Source organism: Callorhinus ursinus, unplaced genomic scaffold (assembly GCF_003265705.2).
Source record: "Callorhinus ursinus isolate GAN/ISIS: 27379988/994484 unplaced genomic scaffold, GSC_fseal_2.0 scaffold2, whole genome shotgun sequence".
Lineage (NCBI taxonomy): Eukaryota > Metazoa > Chordata > Mammalia > Carnivora > Otariidae > Callorhinus > Callorhinus ursinus.
The window spans coordinates 63,338,057-63,359,091 of NW_027397064.1; the positions used below are offsets into that span (position 1 = coordinate 63,338,057).

Here is a 21,035-nt window from a genome sequence, read left to right on the forward strand (position 1 = left end):
CGGAGGGGGAGATGAACCATGAGAGATGATGGACTCTGAGAAACAAACTAAGGGTTCTAGAGAGGAGGAGGTTGGGAGGATGGGTTAGCCTGGTGATGGGTATTAAAGAGGACACGTTCTGCATGGAGCACTGGGTGTTAAACGCAAATAATGAAACATGGAACACTACATCAAAAACTAATGATGTAATATATGGTGATTAAAATAACAATAAAAATTTAAAAAAAAACTAATGTAATGTATGGTGATTAACTTAACATAATAATAAAATAAAAATAAAAAAATAAAACTCATCCAACAGATTTTAATTCTTTTATTTTTAAAGATTTTATTTATTTCTTTGACAGAGACAGCAAGAGAGGGAACACAAGCAGGAGGAGTGGGAAAGGGAGAAGTAGACTTCCCGCTGAGCAGGGAGCCCAACGTGGGACACGATCCCAGGACTCCAGGATCATGACCTGAGCCGAAGGCAGATGCTTAACAACTGAGCCACCCAGGCACCCCCAGATTTTAATTCTTAGTGCTCTACTGTATTTCTCACTTCCATATCTGCATATGCTGTTTGGTGGAATATATCATCACCATCTGCCCCACATTCACTTGCCTTCTTCTTCTTATTTCATTCATTTACTTAATAATTGAGCTTGTTCTCTTTACCAGGCATCCTTTAGCATGAGGATATAGTAATAAACAAAGTAGATATATTCCCCTTTCCACAGAACTTTGGTTTAGCAGCCTTGGCTGAAAAATAATTAGGCAATTATAATTGTGTCAAGCATGATGAAAGAAGAGTCCAAAGCATACGGTGGGGAGAATGTGACCCAGCCTTGGGAGTTGAAGATTGGCATAAGACAGATATAACTGATGAAAAGAGTCTACAGAGAATGGGGATGACCTTATAATTAGAGGAAACTGCATGGTCAAAGATCCCTGAAATGAAAAGGAGTATTTCTCGTTCCAACCATCTAAAGGAAACTACTCTTTTCTCTCTGTCTCTCTGTCTCTGTCCCTGTCTCTCTCTGTCTTCCCCCTCTTTTGTTCCCTCCCTCCTTCTCTTCCTCCCTTCTTCAGCTGTTGATTTTTGTTTCCACTCAGAAGAGGTGGTATAGCATCATTTATTATTTGTGTATAAAATCAATTATTAAGATAAGCTCCAGTATCTTTATCTGCTCAATAGGAATAGTAAATATGTCTAACCCCTGGTTCATCATGAGAATTTAATGTGATTGTGTGCCAATGCCTGGGATGTCATGAACACTCAAAAACCTTAGCTACCTATCATTCCATTTGTGTGTTTATCATTGAGACTTACTCATGTGTTTTATGGGCCAAACCCAGCGTTAAGGTATTTTTACAGGTACAGTCTTATGTAACCTCAGACTCATACAAAGCATGCGTGAATGTTCTCAAGATGAGAGAATTAGAACCTAGAATGTTCAACACATTAACAAGCTTTACCTGCTCAAAAGCCCAGGCTTTTAGACACCACATAAGCTTCATCCTTTCAAAGGGCAGTTCCATCTCCTTTTTAAAAAGGGAAAGATGTTCTTTAATATTGACACAAATACATTTGTTTAGCTTTGTTTATATAGAGGAATTTTCAACTTAAATGTAGGAAAGAAACAAGTTTGCATTATCCTACAGCTCATTACTAGTGATCCACAGTTAAATCACTAGGGAAAATGATAGAAAGCAAACTGATTGATAGAAGAATGTTAAAGGAAATAAATAAATCAGTCAAAATGTAGTCATTATGTTTTTAATTCCTGAGAACAACAATGTCCTTGCCAAGCCAGCTTGGAGATACAGATCATTTTCCAAATATGTATAATATGGAAGACTTCCAAAACCTGTAGGGTAGATCATTAAAAGCTACAATTAGCCAGTGGCCATCGTTTCAGCCTTCTGCCACCATCTTCTTCCTTCTCCAGGTCCCACGAGGCTGATGCTTATGATAACATCCCTTAATGTGGGTTAATGGTCTAAGAGGTCAGGAAAACAATTCGCATCAATTTGGTACCAGTTTACAGTTCACTGATGGCCTGGCTCAGATATATATATATATATATATTTTGGGGGGTGTCCCTAAATCTGAAGTACATTTGCATGGTTGAATCTTCAGACAATATCTGCTTTCTTTCAACAACAGTATTGAAGCAAAGAATGTAATAAATTCTCTGACAAGCATCTAGAGTTCAAGCTATCTGTACTTACTCAGTCCGGATCTTTTGTGCATCATTTGATTTGGGGTGCACTCTGTGTTTTTAACATACTACAGAGTCTATCTCTAGACAAGAGGCTGTCAACGCAGCCCATAGTTGGTACAGTTCCATGAGGAGTTTTCACCTGTCCTCAACTTCGGACTTCTCTCTGTCTAGGGTCAGGGCGCCCCAGCCAACAGCCTCATTGCAAGAAGCCATCTCACTGGCTCGGAGGGCTCTCCAGTCTCCATAGCTCTCACAGCTCTAACAATTAGCTCATTAATTCCCTGGCCTCTAACCCTTTTATTCTCCAACTTTCAAGACCAAGTGAGAAATATTGCTTCAGATTTCTACAGTTTCCCCAGAACAATATAACAGAGCAACTGACTCCACTTTTCTCAATATTCCTATGCAATACAGACTTTCTTCTGAGATAGAGGATCAGAGAAAACTCCAACTTAAGGAATGAATCCATTGTTCCTGAAGGGGGATGGGTAACACACCACACCATCTGCTACAAGTTACTAACTGTGACACACCAAAATCTTTGTTCTCTGCTCTGTTGTGCTAGCAAATATGGATCCCTAAAATGACAAGCATTAAGTCAAGAAAATAATTACATGCAATATGATTGGCAAGTAACATTAAGTTATAACTTTCTAATTTAGAAAATTAGCAATATATATAAAATTATCTATATATGTACGTGTAAATCTTGATACAGGTTTTTGTTTTTTCCTGTTAAAGGTACTACATTATTCTTAGATTATGTTGTGTGTACTCCTTCAGTGTGAAAATGTAATTTTAAAAATATGTAATATAGGTTTTAAATATCATATTTGGAATTTTTTAATGACAACACTATGTTGATGTCCATGTATCAGACTTTCTTTACTAAACACTTCCACTTGGATGTATCACAGCATCTCAAACTCAATATGTATACAACTTTACTCATCATCGTCCATCATTAAATCTATTTTTCTTACAATACTATTTTTTGAGGGGTAGGATTGTTAATAAAATCATCATTGTCATCCATGTCAAAACTTTTTGATTTATCCTAAATACTTCTATCTACTCTCCTACCTGAATCCAATAAATACTTACTTCCTCCCAATTCTACTTAAAACAAAACAAACCTCTCAGTTCTGACCATACTGTTCCATTTACTTCATTAGTTTCTTTAGGTGTTTATTTTTTCTCCCCTGTATTATTTTTCAATCATCCTTCCCAGTGTTGTCGAAGAAATACACATTTTTTAATAAGAATCATGCTTCTAAAAATCAAATACAATGGTGATAATTCATATTTTCAACACATTTAGAATGTCTCCCTTCTAAATTAATGCCAGGCAATGTAGCAGGGCATATTCAAGACATGAACCTCATCTATACAGAAACTAAAGTTACCTGCAGGGTGCAAAGGCTCCTATATTTGCACATGATATTCCATCTGCCTGGAATGTGCTCTTCCTCCAACCAACCTCACCCATCTGACTAAGTTGTGAACAACCTCCTAGGTCCAGCTCAAGCATTACTTTTTGGGGAGATACTTTTGCTGGCACCCCACAAAAAATTACCATAAAATGTGGTAAATGTTTTAATAAGGGGAAGTTTGGGAGATAATGGAAGCATGGAGAAGTAGAATTTAACCAATACTTAGTTCATCAATCAGGGTTTAGTGAATATGATATCTAAGATGTGCAGGATGATAGAAGTGAGGTAAGCACAGGTGTTGGGGCAGAATACTCCACCAAAGGAAGGTGCAAGAGCAGAGCCTTGCCACTAGAGATAACAATGCATACATCTGGGGCGCCTGGGTGGCTCAGTTGGTTAGGCGACTGCCTTCGGCTCGGGTCATGGTCCTGGAGTCCCGGGATCAAGTCCCGCATCGGGCTCCCTGCTCAGTGGGGAGTCTGTTCTTCCTCTGACCCTCCCCCCTCTCATGCTCTCTCTCTCTCATTCTCTCTCTCAAATAAATAAATAAATAAAATCTTTAAAAAAAAAAAAACAATGCACACATTTGGGTGTTTGACCATGATCCTGAAGGCCACCCATTAAAAAGGGAGCATGGAGAATTGGTTAGAGTTGGTAATGCTGAAGGGTGACAGAGCAGGTATGGACACTTGCTATAAGTCAGATAAAAGTTCATGCCACTCAATTGAGGATATGGGAATAGTGATGGAAATAAATAACTTTGAGAGACTTTGGTGTAAATTCCCCCCCCAAAAAATAAATAAAATGAGGAAGAAATATGAAAGAGGGAAGGAAGAAAAAAAGGAAGGAAAGAAAAAAAAGAAAGAAGAAAGAAGAAAGAAGGAAAGAAATCTCAGGAAATAAAAGGAAAACATTTGCTCTATTCTTCTTTCCTTTGTCCTTTGCTTAGATAAAACAAAAAGTGTCTACTTTTCTAGAGACCAACAAATCTCCAACATTTGCCATTGATCTTTTCCTTTGTCAACATGTACTAGGAGTTCTTTGATCATTTGTAGACAAAAGCCATTCAGAGCCAACCCTGAAGCAAAGACACAAAGTTATGAAATAGTACTTTGGTTATCAATGGTTTTTGTTTTAAAATTTTATTTATTTATTTGAGAGAGAGAGTGAGACAGGGAGAGAGAGCACAAACAGGGGCAGGGGCAGAGGGAGGAGAAGCAGACTTCCCACTGAGCAAGGTCCAATGAAGGACTTGATGTGGGGCTCAACCCATGGCTCGACCCCAGGACCTGAGATCATGACCTGAGCCAGTCAGATGCTTAACCGACTGAGCCACCCAGGTGCCCCTGATTATTAATATTTTTGCATTTCATCATAAAGGGCAAAGATCATCATCAGATGTCTCCCCACATCTGCCTTTACTTGCCATTACTTTTTCTTTTCTCCTCTCCTTCAAGAGTATAGACCAGCGAAAGTAGGAAAATTGAGAGGAGAAATTAGGGGCAATGTTCAACTTTGATATCTGTTTAGAACTCTATTAGGGATTATTCAAAGCCTTGCCACACTCAGAAATAATCTACTTTTAAGATGAGTTCAGGCTTTAGAAGACAACCAAGGCCCTGGAATTAAATAGACCTTCCTGAAGAGCTGTATGTACAACTCTTATGAAGAGCATATGTGCCCCATGGATACTATCATCTACCTTCTTCACGCAAGGCCATTTAAACAGCACTTTTATTCTACGGGCATTTCCCTGTTTCTCCCCTTGGTTTCCTGTCTACCCAGTGGTTCTACCTGGTCCCTCTAACCACCATATCTTGAATTTCCTCCAACCTGTTTTATTATAATGGAAGAAGTAAAAATATCTTGTTCATAATATAGAAAAGGTTTTATTTGAGATAGACTTTAAAAATAAATTATGCGGGGCACCTGGGTGGCTCAGTCATTAAGCATCTGCCTTCAGCTCAGGTCATGATCTCAGGGTCTTGGGATTGAGCCCCACATCGGGCTCCCTGCTCTGTGGGAAGCCTGCTTCTCCCTCTCCCACTCCCCCTGCTTGTGTTCCTTCTCTTGCTGTGTCTCTCTCTGTCAAATTAATAAATTAAATCTTTAAAAAAAATAAAAATAAATTATGCTTTATAAAATGTTAATTACATTTGAATTTAAAAAAAATTTAAATATCCTAACTCCTATACCTATTTATACTGTCCCTCTTTTGTTTCAAATTTATATATATTTCTGAGAGCTTTTTGTTTTACTTTGTTGTAAATCAAGAGACTGTAACACAAGGTTTTGTGATTTGAGGAATGCTTTTCTGTATCAGGTGTAGTCCCCTTAAAAATAAGTTAAATGAGGGGCATCTGAGTGGCTCAGTTGGTTAAGTGTCTGCCTTCCACTCAGGTCATGAACCCAGGGTCCTGGGATGAAGCCCCATGTCAGGCTCCCTGCTCACTGAGGAGCCTGCTTCTCCCTCTCCCTCTCCCGACCCCCCCCCCACTCATACTCTCTCTTTTTCTCTGTCAAATAAATAAATCAAATCTTTAAAAAAAATTAAAAGAAATAAAAATAAGTTAAAAGAATATTTGTGACAAAATCACAAGTAGAGAAAGAGAAGTTTGCATAAAACAATTACAAACTGTTAAAAATGTATCTCAACATTAAAAAAATATATATCTCAGAAAAAGAAAATAAATCAAAATTAAACCTGTAATATTTACTAACTGAAATGACTTTTTTGCATATCACCCTTACAAATACTCAGAAGTGGTTCCCTTCTGCTCATCTAGAGATGGCTCTTAAATCTGAACATCAACAAAACATACTTTTCCCTTTGCTTCTCACGTAAAGAAAATAATAACAAGATCCATATGAGGAAAACTACAACACAGGTGAATAAAATCAAAGAACTAAATCAATGGAGAGAGATTCTCTGTTCATGGATAGGAAGACTCAATATTGTCAAAATGTCAGTTCTTCCCAACTTGATCCATAGATTCATTGCAATCCCATCAAAATCATACCTAGTTATTCTATGGATATTAACAAACAGATTCTAAAGTTTATGTGGAAAGGCCAAAGGCCTGGAATAGTCAACACAATATTGAAGGAGAACAAAGTTGGAGGACTGACAGTACCTGACTTCAAAATTTACTATAAAGCTACAGTAATCAAGATAGTGTGGTATCAGTGAAGCAAATATTATAATGGTGGATAAATGCCATTATACATTTGTCCAAATTCATAGAATGTACAATACCAAGAGTGAATTCTAAGGTAAACTATGGATTTCTGGTGATTGTAATGTGACAATGTAGATTCATTCCTGGGTAAAAAAGAAAAAAATGTACATTTCTGGTGAGTGATGCTGATAATGGAGGAGGCTATACATGTGTGGGGGCTGGGGTATATGAGAAATCTCTGTATTTCCCTCTCCATTTTGTTGTAAATCTAAAACTGCTTTAGAAAGGAAGGAAGGAAGGAAGGAAGGAAGAAAGAAAGAGAGAGAGAGAGAGAGAAAGAAAGAAAGAAAGGAAGGAAGGAAGGAAGGAAGGAAGGAAGGAAAGAAAGAAAGAAAGAAAGAAAGAAAGAAAGAAAGAAAGAAAACAAAAAAGAAAGAAAGGAAAGAAAAAAAAGAAAGAAAGAAAGAGAGAAAAGAAAAGAAAGAAAGAAAAATGTGAAAGGGGGCGCCTGGGTGGTTCAATCGTTTGAACGGCTGCCTTCTGTCAGGTTATGATCCCAGGGTCCTGGGATCGAGCCCCACATCAGGCTCTCTGTTCAGCAGGGAGCCTGCTTCTCCCTCTCCCTCTGCCTGCTGCTTCCCCTGCTTGTGCTCTCTCACTCTCTGTTAAATAAATAAATAAATAAATAAATAAATCTTTAAAAAAATTTAAAAAAAGAAAAATGTGAAAGAAATATTTTAGAAAGGACTTTCTAAAATATTTGACATTATGAACACCAGGTGGCAGTAGATGTAGCATTTATCAAAAATGAATGAGGGAGGAGGAAAGTGATTTTGAACTTTATGTATGCAAATTAATAGTATATACAGAGTATTCACTGTATGCAGTGTGCTAGAATTTGTATTGGGGTACCTCTGAAGGAAAGTCATAATCCAGTACTATAAAGATAACTTCATATTTGACCCTATGGCTTCTATTCAATTAAATCTCATTTGATTACTTCTCTTAATTTGTATCAAAATACATTAATTAGCTATTTTAGCAACACCTTCCAGAAGTGGGAGTCATAGAAAAAAATATGAATACATGTTGCTCACAAATAGCAATTTTTCTGGAGGTTATGTTTCAATAAAAGAATATTCAATTTAAATTTGACTTAGAAAATTACACATACTCATATAAAAGAAATCTAAAAGGTTAGAAAAGAAAGGACCTTAAAAGTTATTTAGTACAAGTCTTCCCATTTATGCAGGAGAAAACTAAAACACACAGACATTAGGAAACATGCCCATGGAAAGACACAGTAATTGGTAAATTAGAAAATGGCTTCTGTCCTCTTTCTACTATACCATGAAGTGGTTTAACTTCTCTACATGCTTGATTTCAGTCAACAGGTTTAATTGTGAATAAATGAACTACTGAGAGGTTTACTTACCTTATGTTTGTATTGTTCATCTACATACCAAATTTAATTTTTAATTCATAATTGTAATGTAGCCTGGCCAGTATTTTCTGAATGCATATATCGTGAGACATACAATAGCCACTTCCTATGGAGGTAATATAGCTCATTGCTCAAGCACACAGGCTCCAGAGCCTGAGTGCTTAGGGTGACCACTTGGCTCTGCCACATATTAGCTCTGTGGCCTTTGGCAAGTTGTTTAATCTCTCAAATGTTAGTTTTTTCACCTGCAAAAAAGGGGATGGTAATATTACCTACCTCAAAGCATTGTTGTATGGATTAATTGGGTTAAAAAAGTAAAGTTTTAAAAAATAATGTCTGGTTGGGTCACCTGGGTGGCTCAGATGGGTAAGCATCTGCCTTCGGCTCAGGTCATGATCCCAGAGGTCTGGGATCGAGCCCCGCATCAGGCTCCCTGCTCAGTGCAGAGACTGCTTCTTCCTCTCCCTCTGCCATTCCCTCCGCTTGTGCTCTCTGGCTCTATCTCTCTGTCAAATAAATAAATAAAATCTTTAAAAAATAATGTCTGGTACATTTTAAAACTTCAACAAGTGTTATCATTAATCTCACTGGCAAGGACCAAAATAATTTCAAGAGTTAAAAGTGATTACTTTTCTGAAATTTTTATAAAATTATACTGACCATTTGAAAAAAAATATAGTATATTTACTACTCAACCTGTCTTTACTACAGTTCATATAATAATGCATTCTAAGAATATCAGGTTTTTTTGGAATAGTTAACAAATTTAGACATTGCTACAAAAGACCTCAAATTTATAATTTATCATATTTTATTCATCACTCTAAAATATATTCTGTTTTAAGAAACCTGATTCCTTTTTCTTTCTTTTTTCTTTTTAATTTTTGGTGTGTGGATGTGTCTTTCCTCAAAGCTATAAAAATTTGAGTCTATTTATTAGTGCTTAAAACACAAGGTTAAAAAAATTAAATGTCAAAAAACCCCCACAAGAATGGTAATCAGATCATTTGAAAATCTGGGATTTCAATGTTAAACCTTAACTGATCATTATTTACATGATAAAATGTTTCAGGTTGGGAATCTTTTAAAAAAATAAATTTAGTACTTAGAACATGGGGATCTATAAGTAGCAAATAAGGTCTTACAAATACAGGCAAGACCCTTTGAACACTGAAACCTTGCAGACCTCCCCAAGCCTTCCCACTCTTTTAGCTCTCTAAACTTTTGATCCATAGCCTGAGAATATTTATTCCATTGTTTTGTTAAAACAAAACAAAATTCAACTGAGTACATTTAAAATCAAATTGGCCTTATTCAACAATTCATGAATCAGACTGATTCCACCTACCAAACAGAAAGGAGCTAAACAAAATGGGAGACTTTTAGAAGGGGCAGGATAAGGAAAGAGATGATTATTTTGTCTTTCTTTGGGTCTATTGGCTGGATTATCTCACTAGTACAGACCAGGAAATTCCAGATTGACTAATTTAAGATTATATTTCTGGGAGAGGTTGAAACTGCAATTAAGTTAGGTATTAAGTCTTGATTTGCTGAGCAGGGACTTAGCACAGGTGACTCCATTTCAGATCTATTGTCTTTTTTTTTTTTTTTAACAGTTTCTTCTTTCTCAAATGTTCCACCCCCATCTTTCCTTTAACATCTACTATTGACAAAACTCAGTTACTACTACAACCTAAACTATACAAATTAGTCAACACTCTACTTCTGGCAGCAATCAAAATAACAACAAAAAGGATGCCTATATTTCCAAACTACATTTTATGTCACATAATAGAAGTTTTAATTCAGTAAATATACTGAAATTAATACATTTAAATAGCTGTTATCCCATTTAAAGAAGCAGCTTGGGAAGTTACATCTTGATTTCACTAGCACTATTGCTGAAATATTTTTAAATTTCTCTTTTGGAACTATCTTCAGGATCTGTTTCATATATCTTTAATGGAAGAAAATTTCTGATCCTTGAGGGTGAACTTAATAAATGTAATATGTTAGGTAAATACATTAAAATGCTTATCCAAAGCTAAGGATGATCACAGATTCCTACAAATTATTATAACTGCAAAGCAATTATTGCATTAATATTTTACTGTTTCAAATAATAATGACATATTTATTTATATATTTTTTATTTATTTATAAATAAATATTATTTATTTATATAGGCAAATTAAAGTCTGGAATGAGAGTAGTCAACCTGTTAAAAAAGGTTGCACATGAAGTTTGGGATTACAGAGGTAATGGATTTTCTATTTTGCATATACACATATATTCTTTGTTCTCCTGAGAACTGCATTCATATAAAGTGAATTTTCATTTCTGATACCATATTTTTATATTTAGAGGTTCCAATTTGTTGTTTTTATATCTTCTATTTCTCTCCTCATAATGTTCAGATTTTTCTCTACAGTCTTGAGCAAACAGAATACACTTATAATATGGAACCTAACATCCTCAGCTGTTAATTCTATCATCTTTGCCATTTCTGGATCTGTTCCTGTTGATTGACTTTTCTGTTGACTATGGCTCATATTTTCCTTCTTCTTTGCATGCCTGGTAAGTTTTGTTTTTTTTTTTTAAGATTTTATTTATTTATTTGACAGAGAGAGGCAGTGAGAGGGAACACAAGCAGGGAGAGTGGGAGAGGGAGAAGCAGGCTTCCCGTGGAGCAGGGAGCTCCCTGTGGGGCTCGATCCCAGGACCTTGGGATCATGACCTGAGCCGAAGGCAGACAGTTAATGATTGAGCCACCCAGGCACCCGCATGCCTGGTAAGTTTTTAAATCTGATGCTAGTCAGTGTTAATTTTACATCATTAAGACCTTTAGAAAGTATTGGACTTTATTCTGGCTAGAATTTAAGCAAGTTGAAATCAGTTGGGTCCTTTTAAGTCTGCTTTTAAGCTTTGTTAGTGTAAATTCAAAGCAACTTTAATCTAAAAATAATATAGCCCCATTACTAAGACTATACCCTTCTAAGGACCCTCCAGTATCTTAGGTGTGATGAGGTTTTTCTACTTTGGCTGGGGAAACACAAATTATTTCTAGCCCATGTAAAGTCTAGGAATTTTGTTACCTACAGTTTTCTATTAGTTCTTTCCCTGGCCTTAGATAATTTGGTTCTCACACCACCACATGTCAGTACCCACCAAAAACTTGAGGGCACTCCTCTGCAGATCTCTGTATGGGTTTCTTCTCTATGGTACTCTGTCCTACAAATTCTAGCTGCTTCAGCCTCTTAAACTTCAGTTTCCATCTTCTCAATTCAGGGAGATTGTGGGGCTCTTTTTGTATTTTCCCCTTCCTGTGCTACAGTCTGGAAACTAATTTCACGTAGTAAGTTGGGACCATCATAGGACACACCTTGTTTATGTCTTTTCTGTCAGTGATCACAGTCTTGTGTATCATGTTGCCCAATGTCTAAGCACAATGTTTCATATATTGGGTAATCTAGTCTAGTTTAAGACTTCTTCAAGAAGAGAACTTTGAGAACAGCAGTTTTGATGAAAAGGCATTCCATAGAAAACATCTGATCAGCAAAAGCATTGTTCTGGTAAAGGACTCATTGGTGGGCTGTTTGATTTAGTGGGAATTCATGAATAACTGACCAATCAATATACTCCAAAGCATCTACCACATGCACGAAAAAACACGTTTATTTTTCTTCACGTGAGTTTACCGGCACAAAAGCTCACACCATGTCAATTTAGAAGAGCAAATACTCTAATGCTATACATTTTGGAAACCACTTTTCTTTCATTGTTTCATTCTGCATAATTTGTCCATCTTTCTTATTATTCCAACCTATGACTGATAATCTTCCTTGTGTATTGCACTGTTTTAATTATAGTTCTCTTTCTTTGTAATTCTACTTTGAAACCTGACTTTTGAAACCTGCTTTTTAGCTATGTATACACAAAAAAATTGTAGCTTTATTCTTTCATTTTCACAACAGCATAATTGTTTTTACTCAAGTTAAAATATTTCCATGTAGCAGATATTAGAAGATAAATATAGATTTATAATCCTATTTAATGAAAAAAAACAAACTCTTCTGGTACTGTACTGTTAAATTTACTGTCTTTATATTACTGTCTATTTCTCTCTCCTCCAGGAACTTTATAGAAGTTTTAACAATTGGAGAGGTAATTGTGGACAAGATAGAAGTATGGATTTCCATGGTATCACAAGGTAAAATAAATTTTTATTCCTATTCTCGTTTTGAAATATACTATTGGTTAATTCCAAGACATAAATATCTCTACTTTTTGTGCCCAAATTATAGACATCATTTGTGAATAGCCTTAGGAATTTATTGGTTGTTGGCTGGTTCAACCAGATATCTTTTCTGCCTCCCATAATTCAAGCCTACCCTTTAACCTTCTCAACAGCACAGGTGACACCATCACTTAATGTTTGATGAACTCTCAGGTATGTTTAGTATAATACTTAATGAGAGTTTCAGATAGTTCTTTCCTGGATTTAAACAGAGACAAAAATCTCAGAGCTGCCAAAAAGGCAATAAAAATACAGACAGCAGAGACTAAAAGCAACAGATTGCAAAATGTTTGGGAGACTAAAAATGACACATACAATATATATGGGGTAAACAGTTGAGAGATAAAAGAGAATTGGGAAGATAATTAATAATATACACCAACCTTTGCCAATGAGTTCATAGGCAAATCCTTCCAAGGATCCTTCAGACAGACAAAGGAAGTTCTGTTTTGGACATCCTGTAACAAAAATATAGGTATATCCAGTTTGATATGTACTTGTGGATGAACTCTTAGAGTAGAATATGTATTACTAACACTAAACATCAAAAACAAAAAAGATAATGGAAAAAAGAAATTCATTTTTATTTATAGGTATAATGATTCAAACATTAATAACAAAGAAGCAGCAATGTGATTGCTTTATGGTAGCCTAGTATAACTGATATGATTGCTTCATGGCAGCCTAGTCTATATGCTAATGAATGAATCATTATAAAATTTTTATGGCATACAGTATTATAGTCATATTCATAATACAGCATTGCAAATACTAACATTCAATATTGTTAGGCTATGTGGTTCATCTGGGAATTTTTTCAAATTGTTGCAAAACTCAAAAATATTTTCCAATATATATATTGAAAAAAATTGTACATAAATACACTTACGTAGTTCAAACCTGTGTTGATCAAAGATCAACTGTATATATATACTCATCGACAAAGCATGGTGTATGTTATTCATTATTTTTTTAGTGGCAGAAGGAGAGGGACACCAAATCTCCCACCACACTGAGGGGAAGTACTTTTTTGTCCACTATTAAAAACTGCTACCCTTCATTAAATCAATGGATCACCTAGTCCAATATGCCATCACTATCCCAAGTGATGTTTTCTGGGTAGTGTTATATGACAACTGCCAAAAGTGACTCTAATGTCTTATAATAATTCATTCCATATGGCACCATTATTTATCAATTCATCTTGAATTTATTTTTATCTTCATTTTGCACCATCTCTAGGAATAACAAATCCACTAGACTATTTTTTTTTTTATTTTAGACTCACTATTTTTTAAAATACCATACTTTGGTTTGTTCTTCATTTGCTTCTCTAAAGCTTTGAGTATTTTGGAATTTGTTGATCAAATCTGTGTTAATTATATTAATAAATTTCATCATGTTAGAGGCATTGATCATTTTTTCAGTTGTCTTACTCAGCTGAAGTGTTTGTGTTCTAATTTATCCTCTTACGGAAAAAAAATAACATGATTTGAAATCCTGTGGTTTTGAATTATTCTGAACATCATATGGATTATTCCCTGATAGATATGAGATCAGATGTCAGAGAGCTTTAAGACAGAAGGTTGACTGAACTCATTTTACTTCTCTATGATTATTCATTGGACAATTTAGTTGAGGAGGGACTTGAATGTGGCCAAGAAAAAAAAAAGAGAGAGAGAGCAGAATTAATTAGGTCTAATAAAAAAAGGCTGTCACTCCTAGTATAGCTGAGCTCTTCTTTCTACCTCTGAGACCAATCAAGGAAGAGAAGATGACTTGGCTATGATGTGGCATTGAGAATTATCTCCAAGTGTCCAAGTTCACCCGTCAGTGGAGAGCCTGTAAAACAGAAAGCTTCCTTCCTTCAACGGCACATCTTGCAATTCAAGCATGTAAGGTCAACACCCAGGGCAAACCTCAGTAGCAGCAGGGATAGGTAAACCCTGGGACTTAAAATCCTGTGTATTTACCACTGAATATCATTTCCACAGTAGAAGGTGTGGAAGCAAATAAACCATACATGTAAATGCCCACCACTTGTATTTATACTATATTGTACACTATGCAATGTGATTTGCCCTCTTTTAAGGCCTGAATCCAGAAATCCACCCCACCCCAACATAATCCTTTGATCTTTTCTTTTGGTGGAAATTTCCTGTTTCTTCTTGAGAAAAATAATTCAATCCTGTTTTTATTACTGTTCCTCCCAGCAGACTGCTGTAGAAAACATACATACATACACAGACACACACACCACACAAAAATTTTTATGAAGATTCATTTTCACAGGCGTTCCTACCCAGCTCTGAACTCGGAACCTACATGAGTGATGATGCATCCAGATGAGCCGGTCCAGGTCTGGGAGAGCAGCCTCTACCCCACATCTCCCTCTCCACCCACAACATCCTCTGACTCCTCGCTCCATCTTCGAAAGGAAACGCTTTCATTGTCGGCCTTCGAAGATTCGGCAACCCGATCGATCTGTTATAAAAAAGAGAAAAGAAAAATCGCAGCCTAGAGATAGGTCTTGCATGGCACCTCTCCAGTCTCCATGGGCAAAGCCTCTGAGAAGGAACCGATTCCCAGTCCTGAATCCTCAAGAGCCCGGGGCACAAGAGACCCTGGTCAGGCCTTTGCCATTGGTCCTCACCTCCTCGGCCTGGAGCTCTCCTCCCGCTTCCCACCAAACCACACTCAGCGACTTCTCGGAAACAGCTGATTGTGCTGAGCCGGAAGGGAGGAAGGGAAGAAGGTGTGTGTGGGGGCGGGGGGGGCGGGGTTGAGGTAAGGGAAGGGCTCTTGAGGCTGCTGGACCAACACACACACGCGCGCGCGCGCGCGCGCCCCGTCCGATGGGGTAGCCGTGGATGGGAGGTCGCGGCCCCCTCCCATGTCTTCTCCCAGCGCACATCGGAGAAGAGGCAGCCCGGCCGCCGCCGCGCTCCTAGCGAGTCCCGCCGGACGCTAGCCGCGGGCGTGGAGAGCGGGCGGCGCTGGCTCGGGAAAGGGCGGGGAGGGAGGAGTGGCGCGGGAGCCGGCGGCGCTGCTGCCGCGGGGGGCGGGGGCGGGGCTGCCTCTGGTCTGGGCGCGCCCCGGAAGGAGGGGCTCAGTCTCCGTGCTGGCCCTCGCCAGCGCTCCGGCGGCGGGGGTCTGGTTTCCAATTCCACCCTCTCGCCTGGGCTGGAGCTGGGCTAGCCTGCGTGCCAGCGGCTGGGGGTGGCAGGCGCCCGCTGAGCAACAGGAGCCAAAAGAAAGAGGGCGAAGGAGCTACAAGAGAGAACGCCGGTGGGGAGAAACCAGGAGCGAGGAAGGGTCCCTGAAGCCCGCGCGCTCCTTACAGGCCAGATTGTGCGGGGGGCGCTGTATGGGCATCGTCGGCGGGCAGGGTTGCAAGTAAGTGCCTTTTCTGTTCCTCCTCTAGTGTGGCGGACCGGGAAGCCCTCCGTCTCTCGCCAGCGCTCGCCTCAGCCGCCACACCCACCTGTATCCATTTTCCCATCTCGCGGTTTTGGTCACTTGGTGTTAGGCCACCCGAAAGTAGAGAGGAGAGAAGCTGAACGGAGAGGTCCAAGCAATTGGAGAAAGAGGAGCTGGAAAGGCACCTGTTTCCAGTGCGGATTTTGACTGTGTGTGTTTGCTGGAAGGTTCCGAAAATGTGGAAAGGAAAGGCACTTATACTTGATGGTTTGCGTCCGCTCTTTCTTACTGTCTATGCTAGCAAAATTGTTGGATGGGTTTCAGTTCCAGGGGCAGGTCGTATTCTTTGCGAGAAAAAAAGCCTGTGTTGTATTTCCCATCTGCAAAGGTGAGCGTGCAGAACCAGCATAGCGGATCCTACCTGTAGGGAGAGCGAAGCAGCGCCGCACTCATTCGCAGCTCACAAACATGAGGAATAGACAAGACTGCTTAGCCCCATTTCTCAAACACAATTCCCCCCAACAAATAAGCATTTTATAGTGCAATTCAGAAAAGATTTAGAATCATTTTAACTTTTTATCGGTCTCAACTGAAACTGTCATTTACTTTCAGGGAAGAAGTAGGTATTTTCGTTGCTTGTATTAAAGACAAAAGATCAAAACAAGATTACCAAACTAAGAAACTTTAATGTCAACTTTTGTGATTATAACAAACATTTTACTCATTATTTTAGTGTTTCTTTTAAATTATAGTTGCAGCCTTCCTAGTAATGTTTATCTCCTCTGAAGCTAAGAACAGTTTTATATCTGAGAAGCTTAGGGTAGTTTTTTTTTGAAAAAGCTAACTTCAATAACTTCAATAAGATAAAGACCAAATCAACACAGGCTTTTCAAAGAATGGTGGATTTTCAGTTTCTGTGTGTCAGTGTTGGGAGGCTCATTTCTTTTCAGAAACACGATTAATGTTCTTTTCTATTTTTCCTCCTTCCCAATGGGCAGGAGGAAGACATTGTTTTTCTTTCTTTCTTTTTTCTTCCTTCCTTCCTTTCTTTCTTTTGAGAATTTAAAATATATTTCCATGATTTTTGCTTTAACATCAATGAAACCTAACTATATATAATCTGCAAACCAAATGCAGTGATTGAATAGTCCATTTTATTGAAACATCTTCAAATTCTTTTTCCATTTTTAAAAATAATTAAACTAGAATTCACTTTCTCAGAAACTATGGTAAATAGGATTTAAAATTTTTTTGATTATTCAAAGCTAGTCTTATCTGTTCCTTATGTATGGAGTTATCATGATTGTTAGAATAGCTTATTCATAGAACACTAGACAAAATATAACTTTTGGTGTAATGGAGTGTGCCTTTAGGCAACTGGTAGTAGTTTTGCTTAAGATAAGTTTTTGCATTTTGTATATCTTTAGATTACCTGTCTATTGGAGGTTCCCTTTTGGAAGTGAACCATTGTGCAATCATGGGACACAGTGTCATATTTTTACAGAGGTTCAGTATACAATATGCCATGATTCCTATGGTTTAGGGCAGGGCTAACTGGGTACCTTAATGAGTCTACAGAAGAAAGATGAGTCAGGTCTGACTCTCTGCCAAAAGCATCCTTATACCTCATTGTGTCCCATAGGACCAGGAGATAATCATGGGAACCCTCCAGTGGTAGTGCTTCTGTATTTTTGCTACCTGTGGCTGAGGTGGGTTTTGGCAGCAAAGAAAATGTAAGAAATTCAGAGGTGGAATCAGTGGGGTCCTATTCACTGTATTCAATATGACCAAACCACTTTCTTTGTGGCAAGAAAAAAAATAGACTCTTGCATTTTGCATTGATAATAGAAACTAACATTTATCTAATTTCTATTCCTAGTAGATATATGAAAGAATGTGATATGCTGGAAGGATTTATTTGGTATTTTTCTAATCCAAGGCTTGACCTTGCTGAGGAGCTTAAAGTTTATTAATGTAAATGGATCATTCTAAATGTCATAATGGTATGATTATGATTTTCTCTAAAACTGTCTTAGATCTTTTCCCCCAGTCTTTAACATCTGAATAAATGGCTTCACCATCCAAATGTTATTGCTCTCTCTCTTCCTCAGACAGCATTTCATCCATAACTAGTCCAGATTTAGATCTATCAGTTTTCTCTTCCAAATATATTTCTATTCATTTATACTTCTCAGATATATCTCTTTAGCCTTGTTCTCTGTGTCTACTATGCCAATAAATTAGTTCAAACCACCATCATAATTTACCTGGATTTCTGCTACAGGCTTCATATTAGTCTCTCTACTTCCATAGTTTCCTCCCCTATGATTCACTCTCCATACATAGCAATACCATCGTGCCTCTCCTTAAAAACATTCATTAACTAACTGCATAGAAAAAAAGGAATAAATGCAGACACATAGAAACCTATCAACAACAAATTCCTTCTGTTAGCATAAAGCTGTCTCTGATCTGGTCCTTCTTTATAACCTCACTGAATCCATCCCCCTCATTTATATGCTCCAGTCACACTGGTCTTTTAGTACCTGTAACACATGGAATAATTTCACCCCCTAAGGCTTTTTAAATGCTGTTCCCAGTGCATGGACTATTCCTTTCATTCTTTGAATGGCTAGCTCCTTCTCAAACTTTAAATCTCAGCTCAAAGGTCTCTTCCTCAAGTGATCATTCTTGATTACCTGTCAAAAGTAGGTTGTCATCTGTTAGTCTCTGTCTTGGTACTTGTTTGTTTCCTTCATGGTGCTTATTATAGCATGCAGATATTTTGTGGATTTGAATATTGAAAGCTCTAAAGGAACAGAGACCAAGTCTTTATTGTTGGCCCAGTGTCCAGAACAGTGCCTGGCATGAAGTAGTGGGGGGGTTCCTAAATATTTATGTAAATAATAAAGTACAAAGATATGACTTATTTCACCATAGAGCACATCAACCCAGTCTATTTCCGCATTTTACGATTCAATTTCTCTTTTATTTGTTGAGCATCTGGTACATTTACAACCCTGTACTATGATTTTGAGGGAGTAAAATATCCTGAGATGTATTCCCATCTTTCAGCAGCAGTAGGCTATAATGTGTTCAAAGGTAAGTAGATTATAACATATTCTTAGGAAAGCAGTGACCACAACTGGATTAAGATATATTTGGAAGGAAAACTGGAGTGCATAAGCCAATATGACTTTTGTATGAGTGACTTCTAACGTGCAATGATGACCTTAGTAGGTTTAATTCTGTATCTTTTGCCAACAATTTGAGGATCTCTCAGTAATCACTACATTTACAATATTGTTTTGTAATAAATATGGATACTTGAATGAGCTCAATTGATGGAAGTATGTTCAAATGAGGCCGAGGCCATAGATCCTGTGCTCCAAGTTGGTGTTTACTCCAGGTTCAAGGGGCAAATTATCTCACAAATCCAAAGTGTCCACTTGGGAAGGTTCAGAGAGACACTGGGCTAATCCGTGAAGATCTATCACTGTTATTGGGTGTGGAGGAAAAGGGGCTTCAAAATTCATGCTGGTTAATGATAGTGTTAATTTATACTAGAATTTATACAAATATACACACTTCATATGGCAATAACCCACCCATTATTATTTTTTTTGAGTCCATATTTAAAGATATTAAATATTTTTGGTATTAACATGTGGTTGAAAATCTAGCTTTCAGTTAGGCAAGCAGCTTTCATATTTTTTATCTAGCGAGTGACCAGCTTTTTTTCTTGTAAAGAATTTGCAATCATATTTCTTCTGGAAGGACTAAACTATTTCATGAATTTTGTTAAATTTGCTACTAAGGTGGCACATTGTGGTTGTAATGGGTGGGAGTGCCCCTGTGTGTTAATTGGAGATGGCCCCCTGTTTTACATGTCAAATTAGCTTATTATTCTTACACAGAGGTAGTATAGCTTTCTTCTTCAGAATGATGTAAGTTAGAATACCACGTAAGATGGCAGTGCATTAATAAAATGGATATTATAAGATTGTATAAAACTAATTTTCATTTGAGGATTTATGGAAGAGAATTCACAGAATGTGGGTAGACTACTTTTGTAGAATATGAGAGAACAGTTTCCGTATCTTGCCATCCTGCAAAACGGAATTTCTTCATTGAAGGTTTAACTGGCTCTCCCCCACCCCCACCCCCATGTATAGCTGGAAGGAAATGGCTTTACGCAACAGGGAAAGCCATCAGCTCTTGGCAGCCAAAGGTAGAATAAATTTTGGAGGAACAAAACTCTTCTGGGTGGTGAGGAAAAAGGCCAGACCACGATAAAGAGGGACAGGAGGTGGGAATGCCTTGAACAGTGCCAATAAACATAATCTGCCACAGACAAATTTGAGTTGACATTTTATATACAGTTGAATTATTTGTTATCTTTTTAGCCACACTGAGAAGAGTTCTTTCTTCTTTTTTCTTTAGAATAACAACTGTATTTTAAGGGCAAACATGCTGTTATTTCCTCTTATACAGGAAATGGATTACCTTTGGATTTTTAAACTGATATAACAGGGAGCCCAAAATGCCATGTATTATTATTAAAATATACAATTTCTTTAAGTGTGATTTCATTGCTATTCATTTCATGATTTCCTTTTGTCATGTGTCTGAGAGACTTTTATTATTGATTATAAATTTCTTTAAAATGTCTCCTTGGATTTTTTTACAAAGCTTTCTGAATCATTTATCAAAATACAATAAAACTAATTGCACCTGATTCTTCACTTGGAAATTTAGAGGGAGTCAGTACATTTACCATGTCATTAACCTACCATCTCTGCTCTGCAATGTATGCCTTTTCTTTTTTTTTCTAAAGATTTTATTTATTATTTTCTTTAAATTTTTTATTATTATGTTAATCACCATACATTACATCATTAGTTTTTGATGTAGTGTTCCATGATTCATTGTTTGGTGGGGCATTGGTGGTTCAGTGGTAGAATTCTCGCCTGCCATGATTCATTGTTTGTGCATAACACCCAGTGCCCTACGCAGAACGTGCCCTCTTTAATACCCATCACCAGACTAACCCAT

General features: G+C 37.5%; 1 protein-coding gene and 1 long non-coding RNA gene across 2 annotated transcripts in view; one reads left to right on the top strand and one right to left on the bottom strand.

Annotated features, from left to right (window-relative positions):
* Positions 1-1,747: 1,747 nt before the first annotated feature.
* On the bottom strand, positions 1,748-15,558 carry LOC141374765 (uncharacterized). The gene is made up of 5 exons (XR_012381896.1): positions 15,214-15,558; positions 14,863-15,044; positions 14,309-14,402; positions 12,944-13,018; positions 1,748-1,850 (listed from the first exon to the last, which is right to left on the bottom strand). It is a non-coding gene; the product is annotated as an uncharacterized lncRNA (long non-coding RNA).
* Positions 15,559-15,686: 128 nt separating this feature from the next.
* Positions 15,687-21,035, top strand: part of SCN9A (sodium voltage-gated channel alpha subunit 9) — a 181,441-nt gene continuing 176,092 nt past the window's right edge. Inside the window, exon 1 of the mRNA XM_025853659.2 lies at positions 15,687-15,956. The gene's annotated coding sequence lies outside the window, so the exon portion shown is untranslated. The remainder of the gene's footprint in view (positions 15,957-21,035) is intronic.